General features: G+C 38.8%; 1 long non-coding RNA gene across 1 annotated transcript; it reads left to right on the top strand.

Annotated features, from left to right (window-relative positions):
* The first annotated feature begins 1639 nt into the window (after positions 1–1639).
* LOC118631359 lies at positions 1640–6152 on the top strand. Its single transcript, XR_004959824.1, has 3 exons — positions 1640–1694; positions 5161–5303; positions 6126–6152. It is a non-coding gene; the product is annotated as an uncharacterized LOC118631359 (long non-coding RNA).
* The last annotated feature ends 16016 nt before the right edge of the window (positions 6153–22168 follow it).

Raw genomic sequence — 22168 nt, 5'->3', positions numbered from 1 at the left:
TACTGAGTCAAAGGGTATAACATTTTGAGGCCTCAGGAATATGCCATCAGATTATTCTTCCAAAGTGCTATATCAATTTACCTTACCACCAAACACTTTATGTTTTTAAAACAGAGTTAATTAAGCATATACATGTAGTCTATAGTAGTGTCCCCCAAATGTATTATATTCTAATCAATAGCATATGTGAGTCATTATTTTGTCTCCAAGCTTGCACTGTGACACCAAGGATCCTTTCGGGATGTTTTGAGGACTATGCAAGGCTGTTTCTTCCTTCTTAAATGGCACTAATATGCTCTCTACCCCAGTTTTAGTTTCTTTTTTGTTGTTTTCTGTCTTTTTTTTTTCTCTTTAGTCCTGAAATCCTAATGGTAAAAATGATAATAAACAATTTTGGGAAAATACTTTCTAAGACACTGGGAACTCACATATGCTATTGATTAGAATATAATACATTTGGGGGACACTACTATAGACTACATGCTTATGATCCCCCAAATCATATGTTGAAATCTAATCTTTAATATGAAGGTACTTTGAGGTGGGACCATTGAGAGGAGTTTAGGTAATGAGAGTGGAGACGTCATGAATGGGATTAGTGACCTTATGAAAGAGACAAGGAGAACTCCCTTGGCCCTTCCCTATGTGAGGACACCAAACTGCGGGCACCATGATCTCGGACTTCCCAGCCTTCAAATTCTGAGAAATCAATGTTTGTGATGTATAAGCTATCCAGTCATAGTAACCGCCTTTCCAAAGTAAGTAGTCAGAGTCTTAAAATATGCTTGTCATTTAAACCAGAGATTCTCACTTCTAGTGCTTTATAATGTGTTTATATTCATGCACTAAACTCAGAAAATAATCATAAATATAGAAGCTTCATTTTCAAGAATGTTTATTAAATAATAATAATATTAGAAAAAGCTAGGACAAATCATGTTGCTATTATATAGTGGGATACTACAGCTATTAAAAATATGTAGAAGAAAATATCATAACAAGGAGAAAATTAGGAATTCATTAATTGAAAATAAATGTTATAAAAGATAATGTCATATGTATACAGAATGGTACAATATTAATTCTTAAATGTGTATGCAGTTGCCTAAAATTACCAAGAGACTCAATTGTGTAATATAAACTGTGTTCTGTATAATAGCATTATGGATTGCTTGTAGAATCATTGTTGCTCTTTCTAAGATTTCTACTTGAATCATCTAAAATAAGAGAAAACAGCCCTGCCCAGTTTGGTTTAGCTATTAGAGCATTGGCCTGCCAACCAAAGGGTCTTGGGTTTGATTCCCAGTCAAGAACACACGCCTGGGTTGCAGGTTCAGTCCTCAGCCTGGGTTGGGGCTGTGTGGGAGGCAATCAATCAATGTTTTTCTCTCATATGGATGGTTCTCTGTCTCTCTCTTCCTCTCTCTCCTCCCTCCCTTCCACTCTATCTAGAAATTTATGGAAAAATATACTCTAGTGAGGATTAACAAATAAATAAGTAAATAAAACAAGAGAAAATGGATGTTGAGTTAGGGTTTAGGGTACTCACCTCAGAGTAAAGTACATAAATTCTATTGCATAAACTTTATGCCATATAGTTAGGCTTCTCAGATTTTTTCTTTATCTCTCTTCTGATCCTAGGTATGCATTGAGGATGACAGATACACTACCTTCAAATAGTTCCACTGTTACCCGTGAGTAGTTCTCAAGAGTGATGATACATTGAGAAGTTCTCTTGAAGTTTATTACTGGTCCTCTGTAGTTTTATAGATGTGCCAGTTATAATATAAGCTTTATTACTATTCATTATTTGATAAACGGGATATTTGAGCATAACATTAATTGTGTTTCAAACTTAATGCCCTCAAGGACCAAGGAGGTTATGCAAAATAAGTAAAGTCAATCAGCCAAAAGTCAGGTGCAAAGAGAACAGGGACTCACTACCAACTGACTACAGACAAAGCTCATTGATATTGTGTGTTCAGTTCCAGCCCATTGCCATAAAGCAAGTATCTCAATAAATTCAAGCAAGTCATAAGCTTTTTTTCTGGAGGAGAGTCTTACTTTCACTTTGTAAGAAATGCAAAATATATGAAACACAATAGAGGGAAGCTCAATAAGATGAGGTATGCTTGAAAAGCAACATTGGCCTGAAGCCAGCTCTAATGATTTTTTCCAAGGGAAGCTACAAATCCAGTTTAAAGCTCTCTCTCTATTTTTATATCTTGGCTATTGTTTCAAAGGTGTTAAAACTTTACAAGGCAGAGAAACATGACTGCAAGTTGCATTTGTCCTGTGAGAAGCCAGTTTCTGATTTCTGACATGCAGACATGTCGTCTTGTCAAATTGGTGGCACCTACAAGTAAATCATTCTGATATAAAGACCAATAATTTTGCAGTGAATAATAAACTCATTTATTAACTAGACATCTCAGCATAACGGGACTGCAAGTTGTCAAGGTGAATGAAATGACAAACAAGTAAGCTAATATTTTTCAGTTTTATACCCAGGATCTTTAAGTGAATCATTTTAGTTTTCTGACATATGTACTTTGTAGAGGAGCAATGTCAAAATTTATAAACCTCAATGTCTATAATTGTCCACTTCCAAAATTGATGGGCATTCAAAGGACTCTGGGAAAAGAAAGACTTCAATAATCAGAGCAAAGTGTAGCCTGACTTTTAGGATTACTGGATGTGAGGCTGCCCGTAGTGAGTCTGTTTTCCAAAACAGGGATTTCTAAGGTTGACAAGGACACACAAACTGCTTGGACAACAGGAAGTCCAAGTTATTGGGTTCTGGTTATTTATAGTTGTACAGTAATGAAGGGTGATCAATACCTGGAAACTTGAAGCTTTGGGGAAATTACGGCTCTTCTTGTAGTGAGATTCTATGGAAAGCTGAGTTTGGCTGAAATCCCTAACTTAGATAAAAGGGTGTTGGTATCAATTGCATTTTGATTTCCCTAGAAGAGGGGGCTTGATCTTGTTAGTCAAGCATCTCAGTCTGACATCCAAGGTCACTTGGGAACAATTCTCTTTGTATGACAGTCATATACTCATTGAAGATATGGTGGGACTAGTATTTACTGAAACTTAAGAAAAATGAAATGCAAACTGTCATTGAGGATGGGTAGAATGTCTGTCAAGCAATTTTAGTCAGCACTCAGATAATGCTGTTGCTGGAAGTGGTCCATAGACCATACTTTGAAAAACCTTATTGTGTGTGTGTGTATAATTTATACACTACCTTAAAAAATTCAAACATCAGTAACTAGATATTCCTATCTGCATCTATTTATCTGTGACTGACTGTGTTTTCCAAACAGGTCAGAATAATGACATGTGCTATTCTAGGATCTTGCCACTTTCTTAGAAAGAGGTAAAGCCTAATTCCCCTTTCCCGGAGTCTGAGTGGGACTGTGACTTGCTCGTAACCAGTAGAAGGTTGTGGAGGTTACTGCGTGACTTCGAATGCTTTGTAACAAAAGGCAATATGGCTTTGGCCTTGGGAGCTCAAGACCTAGCGCTGGTGCACCAGTCCCCGTGTAAGCATTGCGACCCCTGAGGTTGCCATGCTGTGATCGTTCCAACCAGTCCACGTGGAGAAACACGTGGAGAATCTCTGTGGCTAAGTGACCGGAAGCTCTGCCGGCCCCAAGCTCCTCCAGTTCCGCCACCATCTGACCACACCTGCAGGAGTCTGAGCTGGGAACAGCCAGCCAAACAAGTGCCCCTCACATTTCTGACTCAGAGAAAGTGTGAGGGTGGGTAAAATCATTCTTGCTGGTTTAAGCCACTAAGACGTAGAATGATTTTTATGCAGTGATACAACAGAAATCACTCTGTTTGTCTATCAGCCCTTTCTTCAAAGATAATTTTTAAAAGGGAAGAAGCTCTCATTTAGATGAGATGGTGGTCTCAGGACTATCTGCTTGCCTCCTCTATAGCACCCAAGGCACTTCAGTGAACCCTTGAGACGTTATGGACTAGTTTAGAGTCAAATGATGTTTTTGAAGACAAGGACAAAAAAATCTTGAATCTCATAAACAAATTCTAAAGAGAGAAGAAGCAAGAGTAGGGAAAACAAGTGTGCACCTGAGCCCTATTCAGAGTGTTGAAACAACTGACTTCCCTCCTTGAATAATATAAGGAGTCACTGCATCTTCAAGAAATACTGACATGGCAAAGGAATACAAGTAACCCACCACAGTTCAGATAATGAGAATAAAGGGTAAACTCTGACCTGTAGGTGACCAAGGCTTTCCCCGTCTTTGAAATCATCTCAGTTCATGGGGAAACTGAACTAAAGAGATAAATTAAAAACACATTGGAGAGCCCTGGCCGGTTTGGCTCAGCGGTTAGAGCGTCGGCCTGCGGTCCCGAGAGACTTGGGTTCGGTTCCCTCTAAGGGCATGTACCTTGGTTGCAGTTTGTCCCCGGCCCTGGTTGGTCGTGCGGGTGGCAGCCACTCGATGTGTCCCTTTCACATCGATGTTTCTCTCTCTCTTCCTCTCTCCCCTTCCCACTCTACCTGAACAAAAAATAGAAAAATGTCCTCAGGTGAGGATAAAAAAACAAACAAACCAAAAAACAAAAAAAACAAAAAACAAAACAAAACAAACACATTGGAGAGAAAAATTAATCAATATTTGTAAAGCTGCTACCTTACATCATAGAAAGTTACACTATCACACAAGATGCTAAAATTTTAAAAATTTATTATCTCTTGAATTCAGATGGAAAGTGGAAGCTTCATGAGATTAAATATTGTAGTGTCACTCAGATAACAAAGAGCAGAAATTTGAACTCGGGTGTGCCTCCTGCCAGAGCCTGGGTGTTCTCTACATTATTGCTCTCTGTAACATGCCCCAGGGCCTGAAACTAACTTGGCAAAGAACCAAGAGAGATTCCTCTGACTCTGCCATTCACTGCATTGAATCACGTGTGACTGGTAAGTTACAGTTTTCACTGCCCATAAGACAGGGCACATTGACTACAGGACCTTAAATCTCAATGACAAATCTATCCTTTCTTGTTCCCTGGGCCTGAGAGCTGAGCGCAGCGCATCAGAGCCAACAGCACTCCCCTAATCTCAGTGGCTAGAATGAGTATCTTGCCAGCAACTCCATTTGTCTTTTTTGTTCCCGTACCTCCCAGATCCATCTTAAATGCATGCCAGTAGAGAAGGAATGTGGCCTGGATTCCAGTTCCCTGCCTCCCAGGAGTTTTCAATTTGGAAAGCTGAAACAAGATAATCATTAAGAGAGACAACTCTGAAGTCACTCTGCCTGGATGGAATGGTCAGCCCCACTACTTCCTGGTCATGTAACCTTAGGTGTATTTAGTGAGCCTCCCCATTGAGTATTGTTAATCGTACTGTGAAAAGCAGACACAGGACAGATTTAAATCTGCAAAACTTTGGAGAAGCATCTATGAAGCATAAAAAAGAGAGGGAGCAAGAATAGGCATGGAGAACCTCCTGACCACAGTGCAAGTCTAATACTCATGAAAGGAGAGTGGGGACAGAATCATGAGTGAAGAGCCTCCCACTGCAGCGCCTCTCTGGTCAGGCTGATGGGGAGTCACCATGTAAGTATTGCCCATTAGAGGAATCCCATGTTGGACACAAATGTCTTGGTTCTCTTGCCCCCACTGTGCTCAGTCATTGGCTGGGAGCAGCCCAGAGACAGAGCGGTCGTGGTGAATGCTGGGATATATTGCCAAATGTATGGTGACTGGAGGTTGTCAGCTCATTATGACTCCCCACAGCAGGTTCTCTCTTGAAGGGAGATCTGAGCAGTGCATGCTGTTACATATATTCACTATGTGGCAGGGCTATTGCAAGGGTGAAATGGTTTGATTCATAAAATGCATTAAGAGCCCAGCTGGTGTGGCTTAGTGGATTGAACATCGTCCCATGGACTTAGAAGTCCTGAGTCCTGGTCAGGGCACATGCCTGGGTTGCAGGCTGGATCCCCAGTAGGGGGCGTGTTGGAGGCAGCTGATGGATGTTTCTCTCTCACAGCAATGTTTCTATCTCTCTCCTTCTCTCTATAAATAATGAAAACATATTTAAAAAATCAATGGAAAAATATCCTTGGCTGTGGATTAACAACAACAAGAAAAAATGATAAAAAAATAAATCCCTGAAGATATTTATATGTGGGAAGATTTGAAAACTACGCATCTGCAGAGGAATTTATTAGGGGTATGTACCTTGCGGTATTCATGTTTGCTTGTCCCTCACTGGACTGTTCACAATGGCAGCGGAAAGGGCAGGAACACCTCCCATGACAAGGTCGCCATAACATGCATGCAATGAGTTAAAATTTTTACATATTTTAAATTAAAAATAAATATCTCATGGATGTATACTCCCTAATACATTCTGTTTTCTGTAATATAAAATATTTTTTCACAAAAATATTCAAGTAGAAGTGCCTGGCATGATACATCATGATAATTCCATGGGTTCTTGTGCTCCCAGCATACTACCTCTTCCACAGTGTGCATGGCTCTGATATTGAGTCCAGGAGCTCAAGTGTGGATATCATACGTAACCAGGTTTAAAGTCCATCTTTGCCACTTATATTAGTATATCCTGAGCAAGCAGCTTAGGCTTTCTAAGCCTTAGTTTTATTGTGAGGATTAAATACAATGATATGCTTAGACAATCTGTCTGGTAAATAAGTTTTCACTTATGTCTATGTTACAATGTTTTGATTAAGGAATATGTCCCTCTATTCTGTGTTGTTACTGGAACTGGGTAGAACTGGTGTTATTACGCTCCTTGTTTTATGAAGAATTCTGAAAGAATTCGGAAGGGTAGGCACTGGAAGGTCAAGGAAGGCAAAGGTAATGTGACTGAGGCTGGAGGAGAGAGGAAAGCAGAGTCTTGTTAATTTCTTCATCCACATAGCTTGGGTGGTTTTTGTATTTAGGCAATAGGTCTGGGGTGAGACGCTGGGCAGGGAAGGGACAGCAGTGCTTCTAAACCCGATTATGCCTTTAGTCCTGCCATTTTAGGAAGCTGCCTCGGGTGATATTTAACCTTCTTCAGTGAATCTCAGTCAAGACGATTTTTCCATTGAGATTTAAATTCTGAACAGATTCCAAGTTGCAAGACCTACTTGAATGCATCTGAGAACCAAGATGTGCTGATTTAGGCTTCTGAAGCTCAAGTTAGTTGACCTGGCAGCTCTGGTGTGAGATGAGGTGGAACTTAAATGTGCAAATTGGTTACTTTCCAGGCATCTGCAATTTGGTGTCAGACTTGCCCAATGAGGAGAGTCTTCCCAGTCCCTCTTCTGTTGACAAAAGTGTTTGGACCGTGACTGGCAATAAGGAACAAGAATAATGTTTATGAAAAATCACTTTACCTTTGTCTCGCATGCCACATTGAACAACTGCAATATCACATCCATTATTGTATTTGATTCTTGAAGCAATTCAAAAAACTAGAAAAATTACCACAGCCTGAGATTAGGCATATTCTTAGAGGACCCATTCAGAATGTGTGCCCCTGTGCAGGTACACACAACGACCTCCTTTCTGCTTGTAGTGTACATGCTCTGCTGTTTAAATTTCACTTCTTCATATTTCATTTGCCTGTTTCAAATCTTCCTGTTCTCTGGTCATTTGCATCTTGTCCTAATATCTCGCTAACATTAGCAGAAGTAATTATTGAGAAGAAATGCACATGTGACTGAACTTATCCCTGAATTTCTGCTGGAAATGCTCCCAGTCACAGGTGTTAGCATTCTTTTCTTTCTCTCTCTTTCTTTCAGTATATCTATCTGTCTTTCCATCTTCTGTCCTCCCTCCCTCCCTCTTTCCCTCCCTCCCTCCCTCTTCCTCCCTCTCTTCTTTCCTTTCTCTCTCCTTCCTTCCTTCCTCCCTTCCTTCCTTCCTTCCTTCCTTCCTTCCTTCCTTCCTTCCTTCCTTCCTTCCTTCCTTCCTTCTGTTGCTAGGAAAAAATAAGTGTGTGCGTGTGCGTGTGCGTGTGCATGTGTGTGTTTGTGTGTGCTGGAAAAAGGTAAGAATTAAGGGTAAGAATGGAATTAACAAAATAAAGAAAATCATCAAGTTCCAAAAGGAATCCTTTAGAGGTTAAAGGCAGACTCTACATCGGTGTTCATCTGTACTGTGATTTCATGGGACAGAGTTCTTCTGGTAAGAGAACACTATCAGGCTCTGACTGTGCCACTTACACTATGTTCCTGTGCACAGTGACACCTGAAATCAGCGATAACTAAACCTGTTTTAGTAATTTCATCTTTCGGAAATGTACTCTCTTCCTAGTTTTAATTGTTAATGTTTACCAGGTGAATTAATATTCTCAAATATGTGTGTGATAAATCTTGCACAGCAGTTACCATGATCCTTTCCCTAAATGATTCTGCCGTGTATTTTAAGATCTTTATTTTGCCAGATGGTCTTGAGATCACTGATACAGCAATCAGGAGTTCCCATTTATGTAGAAATGAAACCATCAGAGAGATAAGTGTTAACAGAGTGAGAATTTATTTTTTATACTTGAGAATTTTAGGATTCTTAGTGAAATACATATTTTTATATGTGATAAGATATGAACATCTTTTAAACAAATAATAGGTTAAACACATACCTGCCCCAAGTCATTGAAATGATAATAATAATGATGATGATAAAGAGTTTGACAGATAGGACATTTTCAAAATAATACTTAACATATGGTAGAAACATAAACCTATTTGTCTGACACTTTTTCATTTGATTTAGGATGAATTTACAAAATATTTTGATAGAAGAGAGGCCATTTAATGTTGTGATTAAAACCTTAAATTCCGGAGTCATAGAGAACTAACTGAATTTGACTCTTGCTTCTTATGTTTACTAGCCCAGCTTTCCAGACCACAAACCCAGTTTTCTCAGCTGTACAATGGGGACCAAATTAGTAACTACCAGGGTTGCTAAATTATAAAATCAGATGCAGAATGTGAAATGATTAGCACAGTATTTAATATAAAGTCAGTGTTTAGTAAGTAGTGCTGTTGGTATATTATTACTTATTAATAGTAATATTCAGTTGTATTTACCAATATTGGTATATCTCATGCATTCTGAAATATGTTTTTTTTTCCTCTTAGACTATCCAAAAGCAATTTTTTCTGTATTTATAACATTATTTCTTATGTGCTTATATTTAAAAAAAAATTTTTTTTTACTATATTGATTTTTAGAGAGAGAGGAAGGGAGAGTAAGAGATAGAAACATCGATGAGAGAGAACATCGATTGGCCACCTCTTGCATGTCCCCCACTGGGGATCAGGCCCACAACCTGGGCATGTGGCCTGACGAGGAGTCAAACTGGTGACCTCTTGGTGCATAAGTTGATGCTCAACCACTGAGCCACACTGGCTGGGCTATTATGTACTTATTGAGTAACTACTGTGTGTTGGATAGATTGCTGGAAGCTAAATTTAGGATGGTGAGCTAAGCAAAATTCTTCCTTCCATAGAAATTTTAGCTTGAGGAATAAATAATAAAAAAGCAAACTAATAAATCTATTGCTATTTGCCTGTTTAACAATTGAGTGCTGATAAAGGGTTGCTGTCTCAGTCCGTGGAAGTCAGGCTCAGAGCATGTCCTGAAATATGGAACAGAGTGGGGAACAATCGGTAATGAGAATGAGAATCTTCACTGTTGCAACTGGGAACTGTGGGCCCTAAGGTAACTCACTGTACACACGCAACTTATGGCTGTCCCGTCACTTCACACAGCCCAGTTGAGGGGTGCATATGCATGCGTATGTGCGTGGGCATTTCTTTCAAATAACCTCATCAGTGTTCCCCAAATAATATAAAATAAGTACGCAGGTTAAAGGTCACTCTTAATAGAAAAATATAGTTCAAGAATACTCAGCACCTCTGAGGCATGCTGAATGAACACAGAATGTAGGCAAATCTATGTGGTTACCTTCATTTATTTTCTGGAATAAGACCCCTCTCCCCTGCCGATGTATTTAAATCTTATCATTTGAAGTCTTAATGAAAATAAGAAGAAATTCTTAAAAGAGAGCTTTCCGAAGTGCTGGTGCATGAATGGACAAAGACTTCGGTTTCTGCTCTGCACTTCTCCAGAGGGGACCCTTTCTAGGTGTAATGTTCATAGAGGCTTCTTCCTGGAGTTCCTGGCTTCTGAGCTAACGTCAAGCCTGTTCCAATGTCTCGGGTGCTCATTCCAAAAGACCTTAATAAAAGCACCAAGAAGAAAGGAAAAAGTTTTCCTCCTGGCTCTCAGCAGTGGATTACAAGCTGGCATTCTCTGCTCCCATTCTTAAAACTCGAAGGGTGGTGCAGGCAGTGATGCTGACAGTGTGCATTCGCAGATGCCACCATATGGGTCTCGGAAAACTAGTTGCACTGATGATTCCCTGCACATGTAGGAGACAGTTTGCATTGTTGGCATCGTCCCTGCACAGAAACAAGCACAGCTTAGTAATGCTGAGCAGATGGCACTAGATCTGGTGCCAGGGAAGCAGTGAATTAAAGGTTATACCCACCAGGTTTGATGTGGTGCCAGTTTGAATTGGTACAGAAGCTTCAGCCCACCTGCTTATTGGCCTCATGACATCTGGCATCTTTTTATTTTTATTTTTTTAAAAATTTGGACTGCATTGAAGGCAGCAAGGAAAAATGTCATTTTAAAAGCCAGTTAGAAGTCAATGGATTTAAATTATTTACAAAAAAAAAAAAAAAAAAAAAAAAGGCCTACCGGCCCTCTGCTTTAATGCTTTATATTAATGACTTTTATAAAACCTTGGGGAAATTACACGCTGATGTGCTGAATTGTGCTGCAATTTATAGGATCATAATAATGGAGAGGGTGGACCACTGCAAACTGGCTTCAAGTTGCTATGTGGTGACAACAGAAAAAGGCTATTATCTGTCCTCTATATATTTTAATTAGGAATTGGGGAAATAAACTTGTTTCTATTTATTCTAATTATTTTCACATTGTGATAATTAGAAAACAGTGTGGCATTTCTCATAGAAACATACTCTGAAAGGTGTTTCTCCACCTTTAGTTTGCTCCTGAAAAGTTTTTTTTTTTTTTTGGTAGCCGTGCATTTAGTTATGCTGCCTTTCAGCTGCAATCCCCACTTGCTCTACACATAGTCGTATACTGTGTACACCAATTCGCTCTGTATCCAACTCCAGGGTAGCAGCGTGTGCACACGGAAACCTGTTTGTATCTTTCCTCCAGTTAGGATTTCAATGCTCGCCCCCCTGCCCCCCTCCCGTGTGAAATGAAGGCACACAGCAGAGTTGAACTCTGAGGTGATTAGTTTTGTAACTAAGCCTTTTGATTTTAAGTACATAGAAAACCTGGCTTAGAACACCCACAATTTATTGATTTTAAATGGACTTTTAATGATATGGTTTTAAGTCCTGTATCAGCATTCTAGAGGCAAAAGAAATCATCATTAAGCAAATGTATTAAATATTTAAGATGGCATCACCTTTTCATCCCATGAATCTGACATGTGAATACTGACTTTTTTTCCCCAGTGGAATTGGCTTTATATTTTTTGCATTTTATAGATTGAAACAGCTATGAAGTTTTGTTGCTGTGTAGTCTTTTCCTTTCAGAAAAATACCTATAAAAGAGACTGATAAGGAAAAAAGTAGTAGGAAGCATTTCCAAGTTTTGTTCAAAGTAGCTGGAGGCAGGAAGAAACTAAACCAGGAGTGTACCTCTATTTGTGAACAAAAAAAGAAGACTACTAGAAAGCCAATAAATTATTCTTGTTTGAACTTTGTAGACAGTCTACAGACAGAGACAATGAAGAACCAACAATACCTATGTAGTCCTCAGAATATGTAAAGAAATAGTAAGTGTCTGGGAAAGTCATATTTATTCTGTTAACTCTGGATATAATCTGGAAATCTACCGTCTGCTTTACCTTTAATTAAATATTATAATGACTTCTTAAGATTAAAAATATTACTATTAATGTTAAAGTATTAAAACACATTAAAATAATTTTAAACTATTATAAGATTATTAATTATTAATATTGAAATATTCATTAACTTGCATTTCTAAATTGAATGAACCACCACTATGTCCTGTTCCAAAGATAAAGCCAGAGAAAAATCTATTTCCCAAAGAGAGAAAATTACTCTGGAAAAATATAAAGTTAAAAAAATATCTTCTAAAATCTTCTAAACAACATGACTGCAAATGCTGTTGGCGTTTTGCAGAACCATTTCTTATCAAAATCTTTGGTTTCATCTTAAAATTAGGGAGGAAGGAAAAATCTCAGATTTATTTGGTCTAATTTAAAGGGTCTGTTAGTCAGCACTTCACAGTGGAATAAAGACAGGAGAGAATGAAACCAGCCACACTGCAGAACCTCCCAACGTTCGAGCTACTTAGAGCTTCCTTCTGTTCACATAACCTGTATTTGTACTTCATCTGTATTTGATACTTCATAATTCTATTAGACTAATTTCTTTCACAAGCTTCTAAGGTGTTCTTCTATAATAATGCTCCTTCATTATTACTATACAAAGATATCCAAAGAAGCTCCTACATGATTCCATGTTTGCTATAAGTAATTCTTGCTATAGGCCAGGCACTAGATTGCTGCCTCCTATTTATTGTAGTGAGAGAATCAAAGTTCTCCAGATAAACAGGTAGCTCCAAATATTCCAGAGGAAATAAAAGAAATACAGGGTGGGGCATAAGTAGGTTTACAACTGTTCATATGGAAAATACAACCATTAATAAATAATAATACAGAAACAAATTCTGTGTTTCAAGTACGTACTCACAACTGTAAACCTACTTTTGCCCCACTCAGAATGTTCTTCTGGAGAAACTATAACTACTATTATTACTACTATCAACCTTATAAAGCTCCACGAAGAATAACATATTAAGAATTTAGAGCAATGTTGGATACACTGTGTCTTAAAAGTATTTGATCAACAAATATGTAAATAATAATAGGTAGATAGTAAAATTCCCAGCACAGAGCAAGGTGTTTGTTCTTTTTTTTTTTTTTTTATCCTCACTCGAGGACATTTTTTGATATTTTGCTCAGATAGAGTGGGAGGGAGAGAGAGAGAGAGAGAGAAAGATGGATGCGAAAGGGACACATCGAGTGGTCGCCAACCACACGACCCAATCAGAGCCGGGGACAAACTGCAACCAACCAAGGTACGTGCCCTTAGCGGGAACCGAACCGGGGTCTCTCCAGACTGCAGGCCAACCCTCCAACCGCTAAGCCAAACCTGCCAGGGCAAGGTGTTTGTTCTTAATGTGCTAAAAATATCCAGATATTCTTCTAGCCTAGAAATCTCAAGAATGCACAAAATAAACTTTTAGTTTAAATGAAAGGTTAGGTTTTTTGCACGAGAAGATAGAATTTACCATAATGATGGTCAATATCTCTTCAAGTCAACATAGTTTCTCTTTAATCCTGTAGGCAAGAATATGAAGTCACTGAGAAAGGTGCTCATCATTTCTTGTCTATCTTTCTTTGCAATTACTTTTTTTCTTTAAAGAATAAATAATCTAATGCCAGTTTGCCACAATTTTTAGTGAATAGTTTAATGAAATTTGTATGTGGGCAAATGATTTCCACTGTGACTCTTCAACCAGGCATGATTAGATTTTAAGCATTTTCAATAATGATAAAATGAAAGTATTTCCTCCCTTTAAAAGACCTTTAGTTTGTGCCAGACAGAAAGGTTTGTTGTGGAGCAAAGGAATGCTTGAAGACTCTACCCAATTCTTTAGATGAAACCACTTTATGGACCAACTTTTGAGATTTATCAGTCAGAACCAAAAGGCAAGGTACACAAACCCTCTCCACATTTGTCCTTGCCTGTCTCTCCCTACTCCTGCACACCCACTCTCTAGCTGGAGTTCCTATCTCCGCCCCTTGCAGGTGCTTCACTCCTGGTCTAGTAGTCATCTTCCCTTTGCGACCCCCGGTGATTGCTCTGGAAGAGTTGATAGCTCCTCCGGTTGTATTCTCTGTATATCCTTTCTAGACTACATTTCATACATTATTACTTTTATAATTATGAGAATTTATAGTGTATGCTATGCTAAAATAATGGCATTAAAATTTGCACAGTTTTTCCAGCTGGTGTGGCTCAGTGATTGAGTGTTGACCCATGCACCAAGTGGTTGCTGGTTCCATTCCCGGTCAGGGCACATGCCCAGGTTGTGGGCCTAATCCCCAGTGGGGGGCATGCAGGAGGTGGCCAATCGATGTTCTCTCAGACATTGATGTTTTCATCTCTCTCTCCCTCTCTCTTGCTCTGTCTCTAAAATCAGTAAAGAAAAAAATTTTTTTAAAATGATGCACAGTTTAAGCACAAATAATTCAATAAATCCAATTTTTTGCTTTTATTTATTGAAAAACATTATTAATAGTTCCAATACATAACACCCCTCATACAATTTTTTTTTCTCTTTTCAGTTTTCTTCCAATCAATCTGTCCTGGCACTTTATTTTTCCAAACTTCCTGAAGATCCTTCTACATGCTTTGTCTCACTTTACCTTTATCCTTCTTGTCCATTTCTTTCCTTCCTACTTTTGTAATAGTACTTTCCTTAGAAGGCTGAGAAGGGCCCAAACCCTCAACTGAAGTTGTCTTTAGTGTATAGTGTCTATTGGTTATGAAGAAACTGTCTCTCCCATTTTACACTGAATTCCTTAAGATCAACAGCCATGTCTTAGTGATTTTGATTTCTTTGCATAAGCATAGATTTCTAAACATATTAGAATATTAGGTGACCAGTATACTTTGAATATGTGTTATATCAACTTATCAGAATTACTCCAAGGAAAATGTAATTTATTTCCTTCAAGGCAATATAAAATCAATTAATATAGAAAATTATTCTATCTCTTCTTTATCATCTCTTCTTGCTGCCATCTAAAAAAAAAAGTTTTCGGTTTCCCTGTGTTTCAATCACTATAGTTATGTAACAAAGTACTACAAACAGTGATATAAGCAATTGTTTATTATGCTTACAGGTTCTTTAAAATAAGTTTTTAAGAAGGACTTGTCAGGGCAATTCTCACTGAGTTTATGTGGTTGAAGTCAGAGGGCTGCTGTCATCTGAAGGCTTGACTGGGGCTGAGGATCTACTTCCTAAGGGTTGCTGGCCAAACGTGTATGCACAGGGTGGCTTGGGCGCCCTCGCAACGCAGCATTTGGTTTCCTCCAGAATGCGTGATCCAAGAAGACAAAACAAAAGCTGCAGTGCCTTTCATGATCCGACCTTAGAAGTCATGTAGTTTCACTTCTGACTGGTTCTGTTGATCACTTGGGGCTGGTTTGATTCACTTTGATACAGGACTACACAAGGTTATAGATATTAAGTTTTGGATCATTGGGGGTCATCTTGGAGGTTGGCTACCCCTTAAATGTTCACACTTTTCTGCAAAATGAATTATGGACTAGCCATGTTAACTGCTACTGCTGTAAAGATTAGAGAGCATGAGGTATTGAAAAGAATAACTTTATAGTTGAAAGAACCAAGAGATTTTAATCTAATTCAAGTATTCCTGAATCACAGGTCTAGAAGTGGTTTTAAGGATTAGTTAATTCAACCATATAGTTCATAAATAGGAAAAGAGAGGCTTAGGCAGAACATCTGTGGCAGAGCTGAGACAGTGGTCAGACTGATGTATCCTAGGCCAATAGATGATTAAATGAAGCTAGGAAACAAACAAAATCCTCTGAATATCTGAAAAGCAAAACTTGTTCTTTTGATGTGTAAAAATATTTTGAATTTGAGTCAACATTATAAATTGCATATTTTTTATGACTAACTACCACGCACTACAGTTGTGATTTTTCTTACTGGAAAAGTGTGCTGCACACCAATTTGTTGGGGTTTTATTTGCTCATGACATATTTTATTGACATTTCTAATTGTGCTATCTTACTGAGCATACAATGTGGTCACTTGCTCAGAAATCACAATTAATTGAAACATTATTAACTTATTTATCTCTTAAGATATATAGAAATAGCAAAAGAAAACTCTCACCCTTAAACTAAGACATAAAATAATGGAGAAGATTTTAAAAATTAATTGAATAATTTAATCTTTGACATTCAACAAAATCTTATAAAGCACTTAATTCAAAGGGATATTGTACAAACTAGAATGTCCTGAGTTCCACTTTTAATTTCCTAGAAATTAAATTTAGATAAATTTTATTCTTCTGTAGTTTCTTTCAATAATGAAGTTCTTTTCCTTACTCTAATGAAGGTCACAGACAAATCTATTTTTAAAGTTCAGCCGTTCCTTCATTATTTTGACAACTTGAATGGAATATCACAAGTTACAGAGTTCAGCTGTTTTATAGACCTTCTTTGCAACTGGAATACAAGAAAAAGAAAAGTAGATATAAAAAGGGTCATTTGATTTTGCAAGTTTGACTACTGTAGTTACAGATTGGCATACATCGGAATGCCCGTGCTGGGCCTTACATTATTAGCTCTGCTGAATATTTTGCTTTGACTCCTTAAGAGAATAGGATGTGACAGGGGAGAAATATACATTTTCAATCTGTTTTTTCTTTAGAATTAAATTCTAAATTCTTAATTCTATGATCTAGGAAAATACTGCTGGAAAAAAAGCAGTATATCAATGCTGTGGTGTAACTCTGTGCAGTGTTTTGGCTCAACCCCAGGAATGGGGTAGTCTGATCATTTATTTACATTCTATCCACATCTCTAAGTATTTCTCTATAAAGTTTTTGTTTTTTATTTTTGAGACTAAAATAGATAATAGCCAGTTAATTATTTAATCTATTTTTCTTTATTTAACACAGGCATGAATGATTTTAAATATATTTTTCTGTAGTTGTAATACTAATAATTAGCTATTGTTATTAGATATTCAACTAAATGGAAAATATAGCAGGCAATGTGCAGAGTCCAAATGTGACTAATCAGTTAATTCTATATTATTTATTTCCTTTCATTTTAAAATAATTTTACATAAAAATGTTAAAATTATACTTTACTTATTTATTATTTAATGACTCACACTGCTGTGTCCTGGTATACTGCAAGCAAACCACCCACCGAGTATTTTCTGTGTAATTAAAGGCCCACAGCACACTTTCTGAGGCTATTATAACTGTCAAAAAATATGACTCTTTTCAGAGTGAAGAAAATGACAATAAAGGCGAATTAGCAGCTTTAACTTAAATTCCCATTTAGTTGAGGCCTGTGCATAAGAGAAGTTTTTTTTTTTTTTTTTTTTTTAGAATTCATGTTTTATAATGCTCATAATGGGCATGGGTAAAAACTACTAAAACAGTTAATCTTTTGGTAAAATTTCTAAAGGAAAAAATACACATTCAACAGAAAATCCAAGATTATATTATATGTGCCCTTTATCATCCTTGTAATTAGGATGTAAACTGTATTTCTTGCCTCTGATTTTACTTTTTTTTTTTATCCTCACCCAAGGACATTTCCATTTTATGTTCAGATAGAGTGGGAGGGAGAAAGGGAGGGGGAGAGAGGGGGAGAGAGAGAGAGAGAGAGAGAGAGAGAGAGAAACATCGACGTGAAAGAGACACATCGAGTGGTTGCCACCCACACAACCCAACCAGGGCCGGGGACAAACTGCAACTGAGGTACATGCCCTCAGCGGGAACCGAACCTGGATCTCCCTGGAACGCAGGCTGACGATCTAACTGCAGAGCCAAACTGGCCAGGGCTTGCCTCTGATTTTAAAGGTCTTTATTTTGAACTGTTTAGCATCAGTTTGATACCAGTTTAAAAATTATAAAAGTAGACTTCCGGTCAAGATGGTGGCATAGGTAAACGCGGTATCGCGTCCTCCCACAACCACATCAAAGTTACAACTAAACTACAGAACAACCATCATTCAAAACCGCCTGAAATCAAGCTGAATGGAAGTCGTACAACTATGGAACTAAGGAAAAAAAAAAAAGCAGCTACATCCAGACCGGTAGGACGGGCAGCAGCTCGAGGGGGGGCGGCAGCGCAGCGGCAGCTGAGCGCGCAGCGGCGAGACGGGCTGGTCCCACACCCAAGCGTGGTGGATAAAAATCAGGAGGATCCCGCGGCTGGGAAGGTCCTTCCTGAGGACTGAGGGGCCCTGTCCCACACCAGGTGCCCCGTTCAGGGTTCCAGTGCCAGGAAGAGAATCCCCTTAACTTCTGGCTGGAAAAACCAGCGGAAACTGAGGCTCAGGGAAGCTGAAGCGGCTGGAGCCCCAGGCAGCTCCTTAAAGGGCCCGCGCACGGACTTATCGGACTCTCTCCCTCTAAGCTCGGAGGGGAGGCAGCTCGAGGGGCACCAGAGACACACAGGGAAGAACTGAGCTGTTTGGCACTGGAGCGAGAGCTGGAGAGGGGGCTTCCTCGGGGACAAACGTGCTGTCAGAGGCCTTTGTTCCTTTGGTGAGCCCTTCCCGGGGGCGGCAGACAGAAGCCATATCTGGGACTCCAGCAACCTGGCTCACACTGGTAGCCCCGCCCTGCTGACTCCCTGAGGCCCCGCCCCGCCCCACACAACTTTCAAGCTGTTGCTACTTGCTTAACCATAGGATTGGCCGGTCTTGGATCCTGCTTCAGGTTTTTCCTAAATTCTTTCAAACGAGCAGCATCGGGTCTCAGCGAGCCCCATACCTCTCATTAAGTAATACACAGAAACAAACACAGGGAGGCAGCCAAAATGAGGATACAAAGAAACAGGTCCCAAATGAAAGAACAGAACAAAACCCCAATAAAAGAACTAAGCGAAAGGGAGATAAGCAACCTAACAGATACTGAGTTCAAAATACTGCTTATAAGGATGCTCAATGAACTTAGTGAGAACCTCAGTGAACTTAGGGAGGGCATCAAGAGCATAAAAAAGTACCAGTTAGAAATCATGGATACACAGTTAGAATTAAAGGAGGCATTAACTGAAATAAAGAATAATTTACACAGCTTCAATAATAGAGTATGTAGACCCAAGGAGCAAACCATCGATTTGGAATATAAGGAAGCAAAAAATCCCCAATCAGAAGAGCAAAAAGAAAAAAGAATCCAAAAAAATGAGGATAGAGTAAGGAGCCTCTGGGATAACTTCAAGCGTGCCAACATTCGCATCTTGGGGGTGCCCGAAGGAGAAGAGAGAGAACAAAAAATCGAAAACCTGTTTGAAACAATAATGGCAGAAAACTTTCCTAACTTGGTGAAGGAAACAGACATACAAGTCCAGGAAGCACAGAGAGTCCCAAACAAGATGAACCCCAAGAGGCCCACACCAAGACACATCATCATCAAAATGCAAAAGGTTCAAGACAAAGAGAGAATCTTAAAAGCAGCAAGAGAAAGGCAGCTAGTTACCTACAAGGGAGTTCCCATTAGGCTGTCAGCTGATTTCTCAAAAGAAACTTTGCATGCCAGAAGGGAGTGGCAAGAAATATTCAGAGTGATGAAAACCAAGAACCTACAACCAAAATTACTCTATCCTGCAAAGCTGTCATTTAGAATTGATGGACATACAAAAACTTTCCCAGACAAGAAAAAGTTAAAGGAGTTCATCACTACCAAACTGTTATTATATGAAATGATGAAGGGTCTTTTTGAAGAAAAAGATAAAATGTACGAACAAACAAAATGGCAATGAATACATATCTATCAACAATGGAATCTACAAACAAAATGAACAGGAAGAACAGAAACATTCTCATAGATACAGAGAACATTTTATTGGTTGCCAGTTGCGAAGGGGGTTGGGGGAATGGGTGAAAAAGGTGAAGGGATTAAGAAGCACAAACTCATTGCTAGACTGACAAACCTCAAAGGGAAAGTGGTTGGGGGGGTGGGAAGAAATAAACCAAAGAACTTATATGCATAACCAATGGACACAGACAATAGTGTGGGAAAAGGTGGGAGGGGGGCGGGAGTGGGGAGGAGGGGGTCAATGGGGGAAAAATGTGGAACATCTGTAATACATTTTATATCCAACAATAAAGATTTGGAAAAAAAAATTATAAAAGTAGGTTTGTTGTTGTTGTTATAAAGTATGTAATACTGGTATGCACTTTGTAAAGTCTCTAAATGCCCGTGCATCCTTCTTGTTTATGCGTTATTTCTTCCCCTACTTCCATGTCTGCACTGGCTTACAACTTGTTCCTGCCAAATGAATTAGTTGAAATGGGAACATTAATTTTTATGCACACAAGCATGTCAGCTACTCTGGGGGGTAAGGGTGGGGGGTGGGGATTCAGGTGGAACAAAGTCCCTGAGTGCGTATGTATATTGCACCAGGTTGTGCTGTCAAGGAAAGGCTCTAGGACAATTATAACATAATAGAAGCTTTTTAAAACAAAGATGCCAGTGAGCAAAGGATTGGAATGATTTTTTTGATAATTCTATTTATCGGTTTAAAATCTTCTCAACATTAGGTCATTTAGGCTGTCCATCTGATCTACAGTTTACTTGATCCTTGTTTAAAAGCCCCATTATCAAGATATTTTACAGGATAATTTAATAAAGACTAGACAATAACAGGTGTAAGAAGACAGTCAAAATTAAAACAACACTGAATGCCCTTTGTACCTTTAAGTTCTTTACAGTATCTGGTAAACAAAATAACCTGTTCCTTTTGGCCCTTCCAATGGTGTTCCATAAGTCATGTTACTCCAGAAATGTTGTCTGCCCCACCTTCTGTTGGTTGGCATTCCAGTCTGTTGAAACTGCTACAGTTTGACAGGTAAACAGCATTGGGTCCTAGAGAGAGTACATTCTTGGGAGATAGAAATCTTGGGTGTAAGCCTAGGCTTTAAAAGTTACTACATATCGGCCAATGAGACATCTGATAAGGGGTTAATTGCCAAAATATGTAAGGAACTTATATAACTTAACACAAAGAAGAAAAACAATCCAATTAAAAAATGGGCAAAATACCCTGCCTGTGTGGCTCAGTGGTTGAGCGTCAACCCGTGCACCAAGAGGCCGCTGGTTCGATTCCTGGTCAGTGCACATGCCCAGGTTGTGGGCCCGATCCCCAGTTGGGGGCATGCAGGAGGCATCCAGTCAATGTTCTCATCAGTGTTTCTATCTCTCTCTCCCTCTCTCTTCCTCTCTCTAAAATAAATAAAGAAAAAAATTTTAAATAAGCAAAGGAATGAATAGATAATTCTCCAAAAAGCACATACAATGGCCAATAGACATATGAAAAAAATGCTGTGTCAGAAATCATCAGAGAGATGCAAATTAAAACCACGATGAAATATCACCTCTCACTTGCCAGAGTGGCTACCATCAATAAGTCAACAAACAAATGCTAGTGAGGATGTGAAGAAAAGGAAATCCTTGTGCACTGCTAATGGGAATACAGACTGGTGCAGCCACTGTGGAAATCAGTATGGAGTTTCCACAAAAAATTAAAAATGGAACTGCCATTTGACCCAGTGATACCACTTCTAGGAATATATCCTAAGAATTCCGAAACACCAATTTGAAAGAATGTGTGCACCCCTATGTTCATAGTAGTGTTATTTACAATAACCAAGATCTGGAAGCAGCCCAAGTGTCCATCAGTAGATGAGTGGATAAAAAAGCTGTGGTACCTTTACACTATGGAATACTACTTGGCTACAAGAAAACAGAAACTCTTACCTTTTGCAACAGTGTGGATGGACCTGGAGAGTATTATTCTAAGTGAAATAAGCCAGACTGAAAAAGACAAATACAATATGACCTCACTTATATGTGAAATCTAATGAACAAAATAGGGCCAGAGGCATGGATACATGGAGCAGACTGACAGCTGTGATGGGGGATGGGGGGAGGGGAAATAGTTGAAAGACAATGAAGGGATTAGCCAAAGAACATATATGCATAACCCACAGATACAGACAACAGTGTGGTGTTGGCCAGAAGAAAGGGGGTGACAAGGGGTGGGTGGAGGTGGGTAAAGAGGGGGAAAATGGAGACATTAGTAATAGTGTAAACAATAAAAATGAAGTTAAAAAGTTACTAAGTGTGAGAGTATGAGTAAGTCTCATAACCACTCAGATTCTGTTTTTGATCTGTCTAAACAGTGGATAATAATAGTACTAATTATAAAATTATCTTTCTACTCTCCCTATGTATAGGGTATTGAAG

This window comes from Molossus molossus, unplaced genomic scaffold (assembly GCF_014108415.1).
Source record: "Molossus molossus isolate mMolMol1 unplaced genomic scaffold, mMolMol1.p scaffold_m16_p_16, whole genome shotgun sequence".
Taxonomy (NCBI): domain Eukaryota; kingdom Metazoa; phylum Chordata; class Mammalia; order Chiroptera; family Molossidae; genus Molossus; species Molossus molossus.
This window is presented reverse-complemented; position numbering and strand designations above follow the sequence as displayed.